Source organism: Alexandromys fortis, unplaced genomic scaffold (assembly GCF_014885135.2).
Source record: "Alexandromys fortis isolate MF-2015 unplaced genomic scaffold, M_Fortis_MF-2015_v1.1 scaffold_1, whole genome shotgun sequence".
Lineage (NCBI taxonomy): Eukaryota > Metazoa > Chordata > Mammalia > Rodentia > Cricetidae > Alexandromys > Alexandromys fortis.
Window position 1 is genome coordinate 26,073,644 of NW_026067927.1, and position 13,188 is coordinate 26,086,831.

General features: G+C 45.9%; 1 long non-coding RNA gene across 5 annotated transcripts; it reads left to right on the forward strand.

Annotated features, from left to right (window-relative positions):
* The first annotated feature begins 962 nt into the window (after positions 1-962).
* LOC126502714 (uncharacterized) lies at positions 963-11,803 on the forward strand. 5 transcript variants are annotated; one of them, XR_007592024.1, is made up of 8 exons: positions 963-1,231; positions 2,103-2,257; positions 6,999-7,197; positions 7,510-7,629; positions 7,957-8,022; positions 8,136-8,253; positions 9,371-9,575; positions 9,839-11,803. It is a non-coding gene; the product is annotated as an uncharacterized lncRNA (long non-coding RNA). The 5 variants fall into 5 exon arrangements; XR_007592026.1 differs by lacking the exon at positions 7,957-8,022; XR_007592025.1 differs by lacking the exon at positions 7,510-7,629.
* Positions 11,804-13,188: the final 1,385 nt, after the last annotated feature.

The window sequence follows — 13,188 nt, forward strand, 5'->3', positions numbered from 1 at the left end:
GGCATTGTGTCCCTCTTGTTGAGCAGGTCTGATTAGAGAACTGTTGGTTACCACCGTGGTATACATGTCCCTATTGCACTCTTAGGGTGACAGTACCATGCTGGTCATCTGGTGGTTCATAAGTATCATGGCTAGGAAAGACTGTTGATTGCTTTCCCGCTTTGGAAGCTTGCATGGTGCCCTCTGGTACCAGGAAAGTCGGTCCTCAGGGACGAGGCACTCAGGTCAGTGCTAGCTCAAGAGCCTCTGGGTCCTGGGTCTGAGACACATTGGGTCTTTAACAATGGGGACTTGAGTTCCACTTCTGGGGGACAATCAAGGGCAACAGAAATAACCTGTAATGTTTGGGGAGTCTCTTGGACAACCCTGACCAACTCAAAAGCGAGTTTTTCTTTACATCTGGTGTAGGAGGGTTTGTTAGCTGGCCTTTGATTCTTTGAAGGCAGTATTGTCAGCCCAGAGGAGAATTTTTCATTTAAACTATGTATGAATATTTATACTCAGACATATGAGTATTACAGGTTTCGTTTGTTTTTTTTTTTTTTTTTTTTTTTGTAGATAGTTAATAGTGGGACAGCTTCTGACTTTTTCAGACATCCTTACTATTTTTTTTTACCTTTCTTTCTCCTTCCTTCTGTATTCCTCTCCCTCCCTACTCTGGTTAGAGCCCCCTTTTCCCCCTTTCCCCAATCAGATCACTTACAACCTTTTAGTCCTCTATTTATTTATCTTTAACGCTGACTCTAGACATTCCCTTACTCTCAGCCTGGGGTGTTTGTGGAGGGCTAGTGATTGAGAGCTGCTTTGGACTCAAGGTCACAGCACAGGCCAGGGTCACACTGGAGCTGTGTTTTCAGGGACAGCGCTCAGATTATTTCCAACCTACCACCTGTTTTTTTTTTTTTCTCCAGTCCGTGAGCTAAGAACAGCTTTCACATTTTTAAGTGGTTAGAAAAAAAAAATCCAAAGACTCATATTTCGTAACATACGAATCACACTGTGTCACACATGGAAATTAAAATGACATGAAATGCAAGTTTGGGTGCCTATAAATAAAGTTGCCTTGGAACATGGCCAGGCACGTTCATTTGCATATTATCTGTGGCTGCTCTCAGGAAACAACAGCAAAGTCCTCTCGTCAGCGACTCTGTGGCCACCGAAGTCTGAACCATTGACTGGCCAGCCTGTCAGGAAATGTTTGGCCGCTCTTGCTGCGGAGCTTTAGGAAAAGGTGTGTTCGGCCCGCTCCCCGCCTCCCATTTCCCTCCCCGCCTCCCCTTTTCCCCCCCCCCCCCCCCCCCCCCCCCCCCCCCCCCCCCCCCCCCCGTCCGGCCCCCCCCCCCCCCCCCCCCCCCGGCCTCCCTGAATTTTCTGAGGTTTTCCTGGCTCTTTGCAGATGACTCTCATTTGCTTGAAAAGCTGTTTTGAGCTTTTTTCATGCCCGGCAACATGTCAGGTCCGAGGGCTACAGCTGTGGAAAGTCATAGACAGATCCTGTCACCGGAGCTCAGGGGCCAGCAGACGAGCAGGTGGGACTCAGGGGGCCGCGCGGATGGGGTGTGTGAGGGATGTAACTGTGGTAAGGGCTCCAAAGACGGGCTTCGTGGAGCTGCAGAGGGCAAAAGAGGTAACGGACTTCCTCTTCCGCAGCATCACAGAAGATAACCAAAGTATAGATTAACAATTGTCTGGGATTCACAGGAGATGTTGAGGAAAAGGGAGAAGAAAGAATTCCAGTTTCTTCACCACAAACTCTCCTTATTGTCTTCTGCCCGTTAGTGTGCCCGGAGGGAGTGAGGCGTGGGGGAGAGTAAGTACAGCCTGTGAGGATGAGAGAGCAGGAGGGCCAGGCCTTTCTAAGACTTCGCTGAGCACAGAGGCGAGGAGTTGTCCAAGTGTCCAGCTCATGAAACTCTAAAAGACCACAGGGGAAGAGATGGATAACTCGTAGCGTGCTCAGGCAATGAATAGCAGTAGGCACGAATGTGAATCTGCTCACAGCTGTATGCAGTAACGGAATCTTTGTCATAGATTATTAAGTGAAAAAAAAAAAAGTCCAGAAGATAACACAGGGCATGACGAACTTATTTTTTTTTTTTTAGCACGTGTTTATTTTGGCTGAGTTAGCGACGGGGAGTATATCCTGTCAGAGGACAGCCTGCAAGAGTCAGCCCTCTCCTCCCACCGCGTGGTTCTGAGAAGAAGCACCTTTACCTCACGAGCTGTCTTGAGGACCCGTGATGGCCTCTTCGCAGAGGTAAATGTAACCAAAGAGTGACAAGACACTTTAGGATCATATTCATGTACATGCATGTTTAGAAATAGATAGTAGCAAATGGTTTGATGAAAAATAAAGCTTCAAAAAAGCAAAGGAATAAGGTTTAGCAGAGTGAGTGTCTCACACAAGGGCAGGAGCAGCATCCACGGAACACTGTCGTTAATGCCCTGCTTCTTGTGAGCAGTGAACTCATAGGTAGATATCACATTTTAAAAAGTTTCAAATAATAGCTGGGCAGTGCATGCCTATAATCTCAGCACTTGGGAGACAGAAGCAGGTGGATCTCTGTGTTTGAGGTTAACGTAGACTACAGAGCAAGTCCCAGGACAGCCAGGGCTACACAGAGAAACCCTGTCTCAAACAAAAACAAATAGAAAGAAAGAAAGAAAGAAAGAAAGAAAGAAAGAAAGAAAGAAAGAAAGAAAGAAAGAAAGAAAGAAAGAAAATAATCATGAGAAGTTATTAAAGCAATATAGAATGAAGAATGACGTGATGAAATTTTTCTTTATTTAAACTTTATTACAAAATTATAAAGCACAGCTCTGTAACTAAAAAAAATACATTTGGGTTTGCTTTTTAATACCCAGGTGAGAGAATCTTAATATGAGCCATCATATGAGTTGGATCAAGATTCACATCCCAGAGATTTCAACAAATTTGTACAGTATATATCGACTATTAATTCCTGTATAGCTTAATAGTTTAGAACTGGATATTCCAACATACGAACCAGCCAGCTGTCCACGTCTTTTAAAACAAGTATCAACAGAAAGACATGATATAGTTTGTAATACAAAATCCTCCCTCTGGCTGCCCTTGGAACAGGGCAAGTGTGGAAACCTGTCAAGAGGGCTAGGAGTGAGGCTGAATAGCAAAGAATTTGCTTAATGTGCTAACATGCAAAGGGTTCGTCCAGTCCTAGGTGCTGCAAGAGGTTGCTCTAAATGTGCAGGCAGAGTTGATGGGCGTAAATGTGGTAGGACAGTAAGTAAAGGACAGGCAGAGTGACAGCGATGACGACAATTGTCCTCCTGTTTACACTGATTTACTGTGCACCTTTACTTTGAAGGAATCAATTCGTATTAAAGAAATGCTAATATTGCTTGGCCTTGCATCACAGACCAGGATCTTTGCCACTGAGGCAGGAGAATTACAACTTCAATTGCAAGTTGTCTGGGCACCTCGGTGAGACTCTCTCTCAAAATAACAAAAACTTGAGGACACAAACTTAGCGGTAGAGCCTTTGTCTAGAACACAGGAGTCGCTGGGGTCAATCCCTATTATGAGAAAAAGGAAGAGGGGGGAGGAGGAGGAAGTGGGCAGCAGCAACAACAAACAACAATTCCATGAACACATGGTAGGATTGAAAATGAATCAGGATAGGGCCTTTGACCAAGAGATTTCAGAAGCCTTGGAGGACTTACCAGGTGAATTAATGGACTTCATCTGAATGGTGATATGAATTGTGATTGGACACCCTTAGAGGCATTTTCGGCTAAGACAAGCTCAAAATATTTCTCCTGTAAAAATAGCCAGGGATGGTGGCTAAGGAGGGTGAAGTTGGCTAATGGGGCTTTCTGAAGTTTTCACACACAGGCGTTTTTATCTTTTCTGAGACTGAACTAACATCTTTGTTTTACTTCTGTTCTTATTCCTGGTCACTTATTACACATGACAGCAGATAATTCAAAGCAACAACAAAAGAAAGGTAGTGGAGTTGGCCAGCCATCTTTTCCTCCACCTTACCAGTCTCCTAAACCAACAGGCCTTTCCCCTGTAGGAGGAACGGGGCATGGCATTACTTGCAGACCAGGCCTCCTTGTTACAAGCCTTCCTAGTGAGTGTTCCAGCTCTGGGGATCGAAGATAAGACTCTGGCCCTCAAATAATGTGAATAACAAGAGTGGTCGCCTGTTAGATTGCCAGAATGACAAAGGCTTCGAAAGCCCTAAAAGGCACAGATTTTTAATTCTGAGAAATCCAGAGGGTGGCTTGTTCAGGCAGTTCGTTCACACATGCATGCTCCAGCTGAGCTGGGGGCAAGACAGGGTGTGATTCCCACTCCAAAGCTTCCAGAGTACACACTGTATGGTTGTGCGCCCAGCGGAAATGGAAATTATGTACTCTGGTAACCCTGAACCACATCACGGCTAACTCATTTACATTGGAAGTTGGGCAGGTTTGCCCCAAGTAACAGATAAACATATCTGCATGGATTGTCAACCCTCATTGCCATGGAATTAGTGAGGACCTGGGCATCATCTAACCAACATTGTTCATAGGACAGAAAGGGAAATTGAGGCTTGGAGACCCCCAAGTGACTGGAGTCTGGCATACTTGGCGGAGCTAGGGCAAACAGACCCCTTTCCTAGCCCCCTCTGCCTCTGAGCTTCAGTGGAAATCATCCTGTTATCTTACTACAGGCAGACAGCAATGAGGGAGAGAAGATGGAGGAAGAAAGAAATTGAAACAGAGAAGGAAGGATGGAAGAGATAGGCAGCGACAGGAATTGCAGGCGAGATTGTCTGTCTCTGCCTGTCTATCTTTCTATCTGCCTCATCTCATTCCTTTCTGAATTCCCTCTCTTACCCTGCTCCCCCAGGCCGGCTCCTGAAAACACAGTGTCATTCCCTTAATTCCAAACACCTTTGGAAGAGGATCTGCAAATGAGCAGAAGGCTGGTGAGGCTGCTATCTGAAGTGGTGGGAAGAATTTTCTGGTACCTTTGGCCATCCCCCACCGCTGCTTAAGGAGGAAGGAAGGCGCAGGTCATTTAGACTCATGAACTTCCACAGAAGCAGAATCGTGGGCCTGGCCACCTCAAACCTAAAGGACCTACAATTTAGCAGACCGCTTAACCTGGGCTTGGGTGCGGACTGCGCAGCAGTAGCCGGCGTTTGAAACAGTCCTTCATGCCTTGTGAGCACACACATTGTCTTTCTAGCCCTCAAGAGGGAAACAGGTCAGAGAGCTTAAAGATTAAGATTTACACAAGTCTTTTAAATGCTAAAAATCCGTCCATCGTGGGATGTGCCTCGGAGTGGATACATTCATTTTAAATAGATCCTTCCCTGAGAGTTACATTTGGTCTGTCCTCGCTGGGCCAGATGTCAACTGTGACAAATTCATATGAATCCCTCTAGCAGGGCTGGCTCTACAAATCCTAAAGGAATGTGGGCATCCTTTATTCCCTGGCTCCTCCTGAATCCGAGATATCAAGAGCGGGGGAAAATTTAAATAGTTTTAACTCGCCAGGTCCCGAGGCAAAGCAAATCGACCTATGCCTTGTTGAGGCGGCATAGGAGTCAGCTGGTACGGAGCAGAAAGGCACCGGTGACTTCCTCGTGCTTTGCCGAGGCGATCCTGCGGCCACGGCTCCTAATGAGCCCGTCTGGTGGCAAAAATCACAACGCAAAACAAATTAGCCAGGGAATTTTTCAGGTGTCAGTTTCAATGAGGGAGGAACAGACAAGGAATAATAAAAAAAAAATCATCGCATGTAGAAGATTTCGAACTTTGAAGCTGCTCGGGGACTGTTGACTTATAGCCTGGTTCTTCTCAAGTGCGCTGTCATCCCAAGTGGCACATTGACACGGTGAGGGTTTCTTGTGAAATAATCCCTTTGCCAACATCAGGGAATCACCCTCCCCTTTGATCGAGTCAGATATGATCTTGAAAGTTGGCCTACTTACACAGCTCCAGTGAGGCTGCTCAGAATAAGACCTCTGGAAGGGAAGAGGGGAGAACGGCACACACACGGAGGATGGGTAAGCCTTTGAGGGGAACGTATGCTCACACAAAGAGAGGAAATTCTAGAGTGGGTATCCCACGAATAGATACTACCGACATGTGATGTGTGTGTACATATATATATACACACACATATATACATATATATAAATATATATTATATATATATAGTATTTTCTAGACTTGACAGGTTTTATTTAACCTGCAGAGATGGCCAACCACCTTTCACATGGAGAACTGTGTGTAACTAAGTCTTCATGGCACAAGGGCTAGAACAAAGACCCAAACTTCTTTCTTGAAGAATTTTAATTCTGTAGCTTTGTGTGTATATGTGGGGGTGTGTGTGTATCTGTCTGTGTGTATGTGTATATGTGTGCGCATATGTAGATGCACACATCTGTGGAGGCCAGAGGTTGACATCAGGGAGCTTCTTCAATTCTTTTCTGTCTATTTTCCCAGACAGGGTCTCTCACCGACCTTGACACTTACTGATTCAGGAAGATTGACTGGCCATTGAACACCAGGGGTCCTTCTGTTTCCACCTCCCCAGCTCCAGGATTACAGGGTCCTGCTGCCATTCCTGGCTCTTCCAGGCACTTTACCCCCTGAGCCATTTCCTCATCTCCATCTTTTTTCTTTGCTATACATCTACTACCACCTCCATCACTATAGAAGTGCTAGGTGCCCACCGCAGCAACAGCATCCTGTATCCTCACCCACTGCGCACCTCGGCAAAAGGATCCCAGCCACAAGACTAGAAGCATTTTCATTCTCATCTCCGGTTGCCCCTTGTCCTGTAGGGAGAGGCTGTGAAGCTTAGCATCTGCATCAAACGCACTGGGAGAGCCCAGGAAAACTCCCAAACTGTCAATACCACCATTGCAATACCACCGTTAAACTACTATACATGGCTGTGCATGCATATGCTTCCTGGGCATTCAAAAGACTTTTTTTTTCTCTATTTCTATTAGACTTCGAATCCAACATTGTGACCCTCTGGGCGTCTGAGGACGGTCTGATCTGCTTTACGTTGAGCCCGCTCGGTGTCCAGCTCTACCCAAGTAAAAACAAGCAAACGTGAGCGCTTGTCTCTCCATCAAGTGTAGGCTGATGGGAACCGGGGCCCAGTCGTTAAAGACCTGAATGTTTTGCCTCATCAGAAGAAGTCCGGTGAGCACGGAGAATTAAAACAGTTTATGAACATGGAACGAGACCTTTGGGAAGGGAAAGGATGGTGAGAGGGAACATTTGGCTCACTGCTGTTCTTTCGAATGTGTTTTCCAAACCGAAGACTACAATGCAGTCTATGTGCTCCTCCACAGGCTTGCTTAGGCCAATCAGCTGCACGGGGCTTTCTTGGGACCCCCCTCGTTCTTGGGAGTTGGGAAGGGGCGGACTGCACTCTATAGGATCCTCTTGATATGAGAAAGGATTTCTTTTTAAAAGGACATCTTTTATTTCCCCATCTGCTTCCTCTCACAGAACAGTTTGGGGTCAGCTCAGGTCTTCTGGCATTCAGAGGCCCTCTCCTTCGGTGACTGTGGGCATCCTGACTGGAAAAGGCTTCCTTTTGCCTCTTAGCTCACCGCAGAGAAACACGGGGTGAGGAGAGCACTCCCGGCGGCCTGTGTGAGAAGCTGCCACAAATAAACGGGGCGAATGAGCTTCGAAGGGCCAAAAAAGAAAGGAAGGAAGGAAGGAAGGAAGGAAGGAAGGAAGGAAGGAAGGAAGGAAGGAAGGAAGGAAGGAAGAAACACCCCCAAAGGAGAGGGCGCTAATTGAATTTGGTTTCAAAAATTGCCAATTCCTGGATCTACTTAAGGCAAATGAAGCATTAACACCACAGAGCCCATTGTGCCTGCTGAACGGGACCTCCTGATGTGGAGGGGATGCTAGGCAGGCCTTTATCCCTGCTGCTTTGTCTTTCAGCATGGTGAGAATTGGCCTCTCCCTCTTGGGATGTACTGTGGAATGACAGTGAACGCCCAGACACAAGTAACCGCAAATTTCTTATATGAATCCCAGTAAAATGAAGGAGGAAAACAGCATGCTTTGCATGCCGCTACTGAAAGGATGACATGTCTCCCTCATCTCTGTCCCTTCCTCAGGGAATGAGCACCCCAGAGAGGAGGAGTAATCGAGCCGACAGTGTGCCGGTTGGCAGGGAATACAAGCCTTGGGGTCTACAGCATCAGCCTGCTGGCCTCCCTGTCCGTGCCTTAAGTGGTAAGGGATCCCCTCCTCCTCCTCTACTCCTGAGAAGCAGCACCTGTCACTGAGGCAGTTAACTTTTGTTCCCAAAGACTGTGCTGAAGAAAAACAGATTGAAAGTCACTTACAGTAAAAGGGTCCTGGTCAGGATGTGTGTGGTGTGTGTGTGTGTGTGTGTGTGTGTGTGTGTGTGTGTGTGTGTGGACATCCAGTAAGCATGCTTAGACTTATTATAATAAAACTTTGGAAGGGACAATAAAGGACTGTTCCCCACCCCAAAGTCCTAGCCAAAGACTAAGTCTGTGTAATTCTCTGTATCATAAGAAAAAGAAGGGAAAAATACAGTTGTTGGGTCTTTCAGTTTTGTTTTTGTTTTAATGAGGGACCAGACAGTGGTGTCGCATGCCTGTAATCTCAGCTCTTGGGAGACAGAGGCAGACTGATCTCTGTGAACTCGAGACCAGCCTGGTCTACAGAGCGAGTTCCAGGACAGCCAGGACTACACAGAGAAACACTGTCTTGAAAAACAAAATAAAACAAAAAATGGTGTGGAGGACTAGGGTTTGCTCAAATGGACAGGTGCATCACCTTCTAGCTGGTGAAATAGGTTCACTTTCTTTCAATTAAAATGATAAGGGGTTGGAGAGATGGCTCGGGGCTGTAGAGTGCTTGTTGTTCTTGCAGGGGACCCGAGTCTGGTTCCCAGCACCTGTAACTCCAGTTCTAGGATATCTGACCCCCTCTTCCAGTATCTGTGGGCACAACACTCACACAGCACACACTTGCCCAGATAAACACATACTAGATTGCTGAATTTAGAACAACCTGACTCTGTGTTCTCCAGCTATGGTTACCTCTATTTGGCTTCAAAATAAACTGCCCCTTTCTTAACTTCCTTTGAGGTTAGGGATGTGTTTTTGTATCGACAATGCCATCTCTGATGTAGAGTCAGCCCTTACCAGATAATGAGGCAGCTGCCACCTTGGTTACAGATTTACTGGCTTCTAGAATTCTAAGCAATTAATTCCTGTTGTTTATAAATCATCTGATCCTAGACATTCTGGTTTTTTGTTGTTGCTGTTGTTTTGGTTTGGTTTTCGGTTTTCCAACACCAGGTTTCTTTATATAACAGCCCTGGCTGTCCTGGAACTTGCTTCGTAGACCAGGCTGGCCTTGAACTCAGAGAAATCCAACTCTCTCTGCCTCCCAAATGCTGGGTGTGCACAATTACAGCAGCTGAATAGATGAAGACAATACTCTCCGATGAGAGATGGCAGAAGTTGGCTCCCTGTCTCCAGACATGCACAGTCAGAAAAGGCCACATCTGTGGTGAGAAGGTGGCCATCTGCCAAACATAAAAGGGTCCTCCCCAAAACCCGACCATGCTGATACTGACTGCTTAGCTCCAGAACTCTAAAACATGCATGCCTGCTATTTAAACCACTCTGCCCAAGCTGACTAAGAAGGGTGAGCCCTATCTAATTCTGTCCCCACCGCACAGCTGGCAAGCCCCGGTCACCTTCCTTCCTCAGGGCTAAAAATAACCCCTCCATACCCAGGCCTAACAGTTCTTCACTTCCTTCCTTCCTTTGTGCTGCAGATGATGGGATTCAGCTAATTTCCGGAGCTGGAGGGAAGACTCAGAAATAACACGTGCGTGCATACGTGCAGGCTGTGTACACGCGACAGGGAGAAGACCGACCTTGGTAACACCGCCTCAAGACAGGTTTTCAATGTCATCTTTCCAAGAAGACAGTGTCATTCACATTTCCACCTGGACTCAGCATCCTCCAACAAGGTCTTTCCGACAAGTGTGTCACTATCTGGTTCTTATAAACATCCCCTTGAAGGGGGGGGGGGCATCCTAATGTCCATCGGCAAAAGCAAGAAGGCACTAGCGAAGCCTGTCTCATTGGTGGTACGTTTTAGAAACCTCCCAGTAATGAGCCTTTTTGTTACTCAAGTAAAATGTTTTTGGAACATGGAGACACAAAATAAAATACACACTCTCTGGGTATGTTCACACACAAAATTGCTGGGCTTGAGAGAGCAGTAATATTTTGCTAAAAGTCACTGTGGTGAGGGTCAACAGGGCAGATAACAGAGAGACAGGTCCCCGCTGAGGTGGAATTTCCACACAGCCTCACCCCTGTTTGTCTCTAAATATACCCTGTCGTTACTTAGCCTGGAAATTTTAGATGTAAGCGCACTGGGGGATCAGCTTTGCTTCCCCAAAGTCAGAAGCATCATGAAGAATGGTGCCACCGTTCAATACCATGAAAGAATCATGAAGAGTGTCGTTGTAATTAAGCCAATAGTTGTAATGTCCCTCGGACGCTGCAGTACAACTTAAAAGCATGGAAGTGGAAGACTGAGGTGGAAAAAGAAGTACAGGGAATTATAGACAAGAGTTAAATACTGATGTGATGAATGGAGATTGGTACTGTCCAGCTCAGATGTCCTCCAGGAAGAAAGAATGGTACTTCCTGAAGGCATAGGGAGACTGGGTAAACAAAACAAAACAACAAAACAAACAAACAAAAAAAAAACCCTAAGTAGAGAGGCCATCACAGGTTTCTGAGCACCTGTGAGCTACATCAGGAGGGGGAAAGGACAAATCCACACTCTCAGGCAGGTACCTGAGAATTACAAATCCCTGTCCTGCTGTCCCCATAACCCTTGAATGTCCAGGCACCACATCGAAACAGTAGCATTTCTGGGATTGGGAAGGTAGCTAAATTTGTAGAGTGTTTGACTAATCTGGAGGAGTCCCAGGATTCACTTCACAAAACTAGGTTTGGTGGTACAAGCCTACAATCCCAGCCTTGTAAAATGGAGGTAGGGGACTCAGAAGTTCAAGCTCGTGCTCAGCTCTCTAGTGAACTCAAGGCCAACCTGGACTACATCAGACCCTGTCTCAGACAAATCAGCAACAAGACAAACAAAGAGGGGATTTGTTTCTCCAGTCTGAAGTACCAGATCTGGCCAACATGCCAGGTGACAAGAGGTAGAGGCAGGACAGAGAACTCAAAGACGTGAGCAGAACTGTACCTGCTCTTCCAAGCACTTTGTCTGTCATAGGGTGATCAGTGGGGCTCTGTCATCATTCCTTTTAAGTGTCAGTCTATCTTTGAGATATTTAATTTGTTCAATTGTTTTATGCAACTTATGTTACTATGGCTTTGTTGTATATTTTAATAACCAAAAGGGCCCTTTATTTTACTTGTGTTTCCTTTGTAATATTGACTTGGCTATTGTGCAAAAGGCTTTTGCTGAGTCTTCGTTTTTTCAAAATTTTATTGAGTACCTACAAGGAAACATAGTGGGAAGAATCATAATCCCTAGAACATTAAACTGTTCATGAATAAGCATATTTATTGCTATCACTTTATATATTATTTATTAGAGACTAAGTTCGATTCCATGGTGACCTGATATAGTCCTAGTTTAGTCAATTTCCAGGTTACACTGTTTTTGCTGCCTTTGTAACGACATCTTTTTTACTATGACTTTATTTCCTGGATGAAGTCAATGTTAAACAGAAGCATTATACTTGTTTCTTAATTAATTTTCTATTGCTGAGATAAGACACCACGACCAAGGCAACTTACGAAAGAAAGCATTTATTTGGGTCTTAACAGCTTTAGAGGATTAGGGTCCATGACCATCAAAACAACAAGCGTGGCAGCAGGCAGCCAGACACGACACTGGAGCAGCAGCTGAGAGCTTACATCTTGGTTCACAAGCATGAGGTGGAGGGAGCTAAATGGGAATGGCAGGGACTTTTGGAACCTCAAAACTCAGCCTGCTCCCAGTGACACATCTCCTCCAGCAAAGACACCCCTTCTAATCCTTCCCAAACAGTTTCACCAACTGGTACCTAAGGAGTCAAAACAGATGAACTTAGGAGGGCCATTCTCATATACCCTCTAACTTCGTTATTCCTCCCTGCCAACGAGGGAAGGAGGTTTTCCTGAGCTGAGATGTTTCAGGGAAAAATGCCCAGGAGAGAAACTTTCTCCTGTATTTCCTACTCTGATTTCCCTATCCCTTTCCCCCCTTAGATTCTTTTTCAAGTCAACGCAAAGCATCTACTCACCACCTTTGCAGATTCCACCCCCTCTTAGCCAACTAGAAGAGGAATTCAACTTCAGGTCCCTGCTTGCTTCTCACGAGTGCCCAAGCGTGGCTGCTCTGAAGCTGAGAAGTTCTAGGACATGAGTAAAGGGGTGAGATCTAGTCTTGTGGGTGAGAAGAAAACTAGGTGCCAGTTCTGTAATATTTTCACTTCTACCAGGAGCACTCTGGCGATCTCCCAAATGCTTCCCTTAATAATTGCAGAAAGACTCTTTCCCAGCCAAGTGTTAATCTGCCTTGGAGCCATCACAATGGAATCTCCCAGGAAGAGAAGACATCTCCGCAGTCTCCTTGACTTTGATCTTTCAAGATAATGAGGTCTGGCATGATGGCAGGATGGAACCTTTCACTCCCACTTAGTTGAGATTCTATATGCCACAGCACAGATCACAGTAGCTCGAAATGGCTCTCTCTCTCTCTCTGCCAATCCCCATGGGCAGACAGTTCTAACTCTGTGGCTGTTTTGTTCTGATTTGTTTGGATGCCAGGGGGTCTTCTAAGAGGAAGGGTCATATGATGAAGCAGTGAGAACTGACCCTTCCAGAAACCTCCTTGAACCCAAAGAACACTACTGAAGCTATGGGATCCAAACCTTCCTTTCTCCTTGACATTCCAAGACCAACATAGAAAAGAGCCCCATCCCATAGACTAGCATATACAGGTTGAGAGAGGCCAGGGACAAGACAATAAAACACTCAAGACCCAAGTTATCAACATGCTACTCAGGTGCAAGCAGACTGGACTGCCTGTAGTCTTACCAAGTTTTTGGATATTTGCCCACAAATCAGGACCTCTAACACTGGAAAATGCATC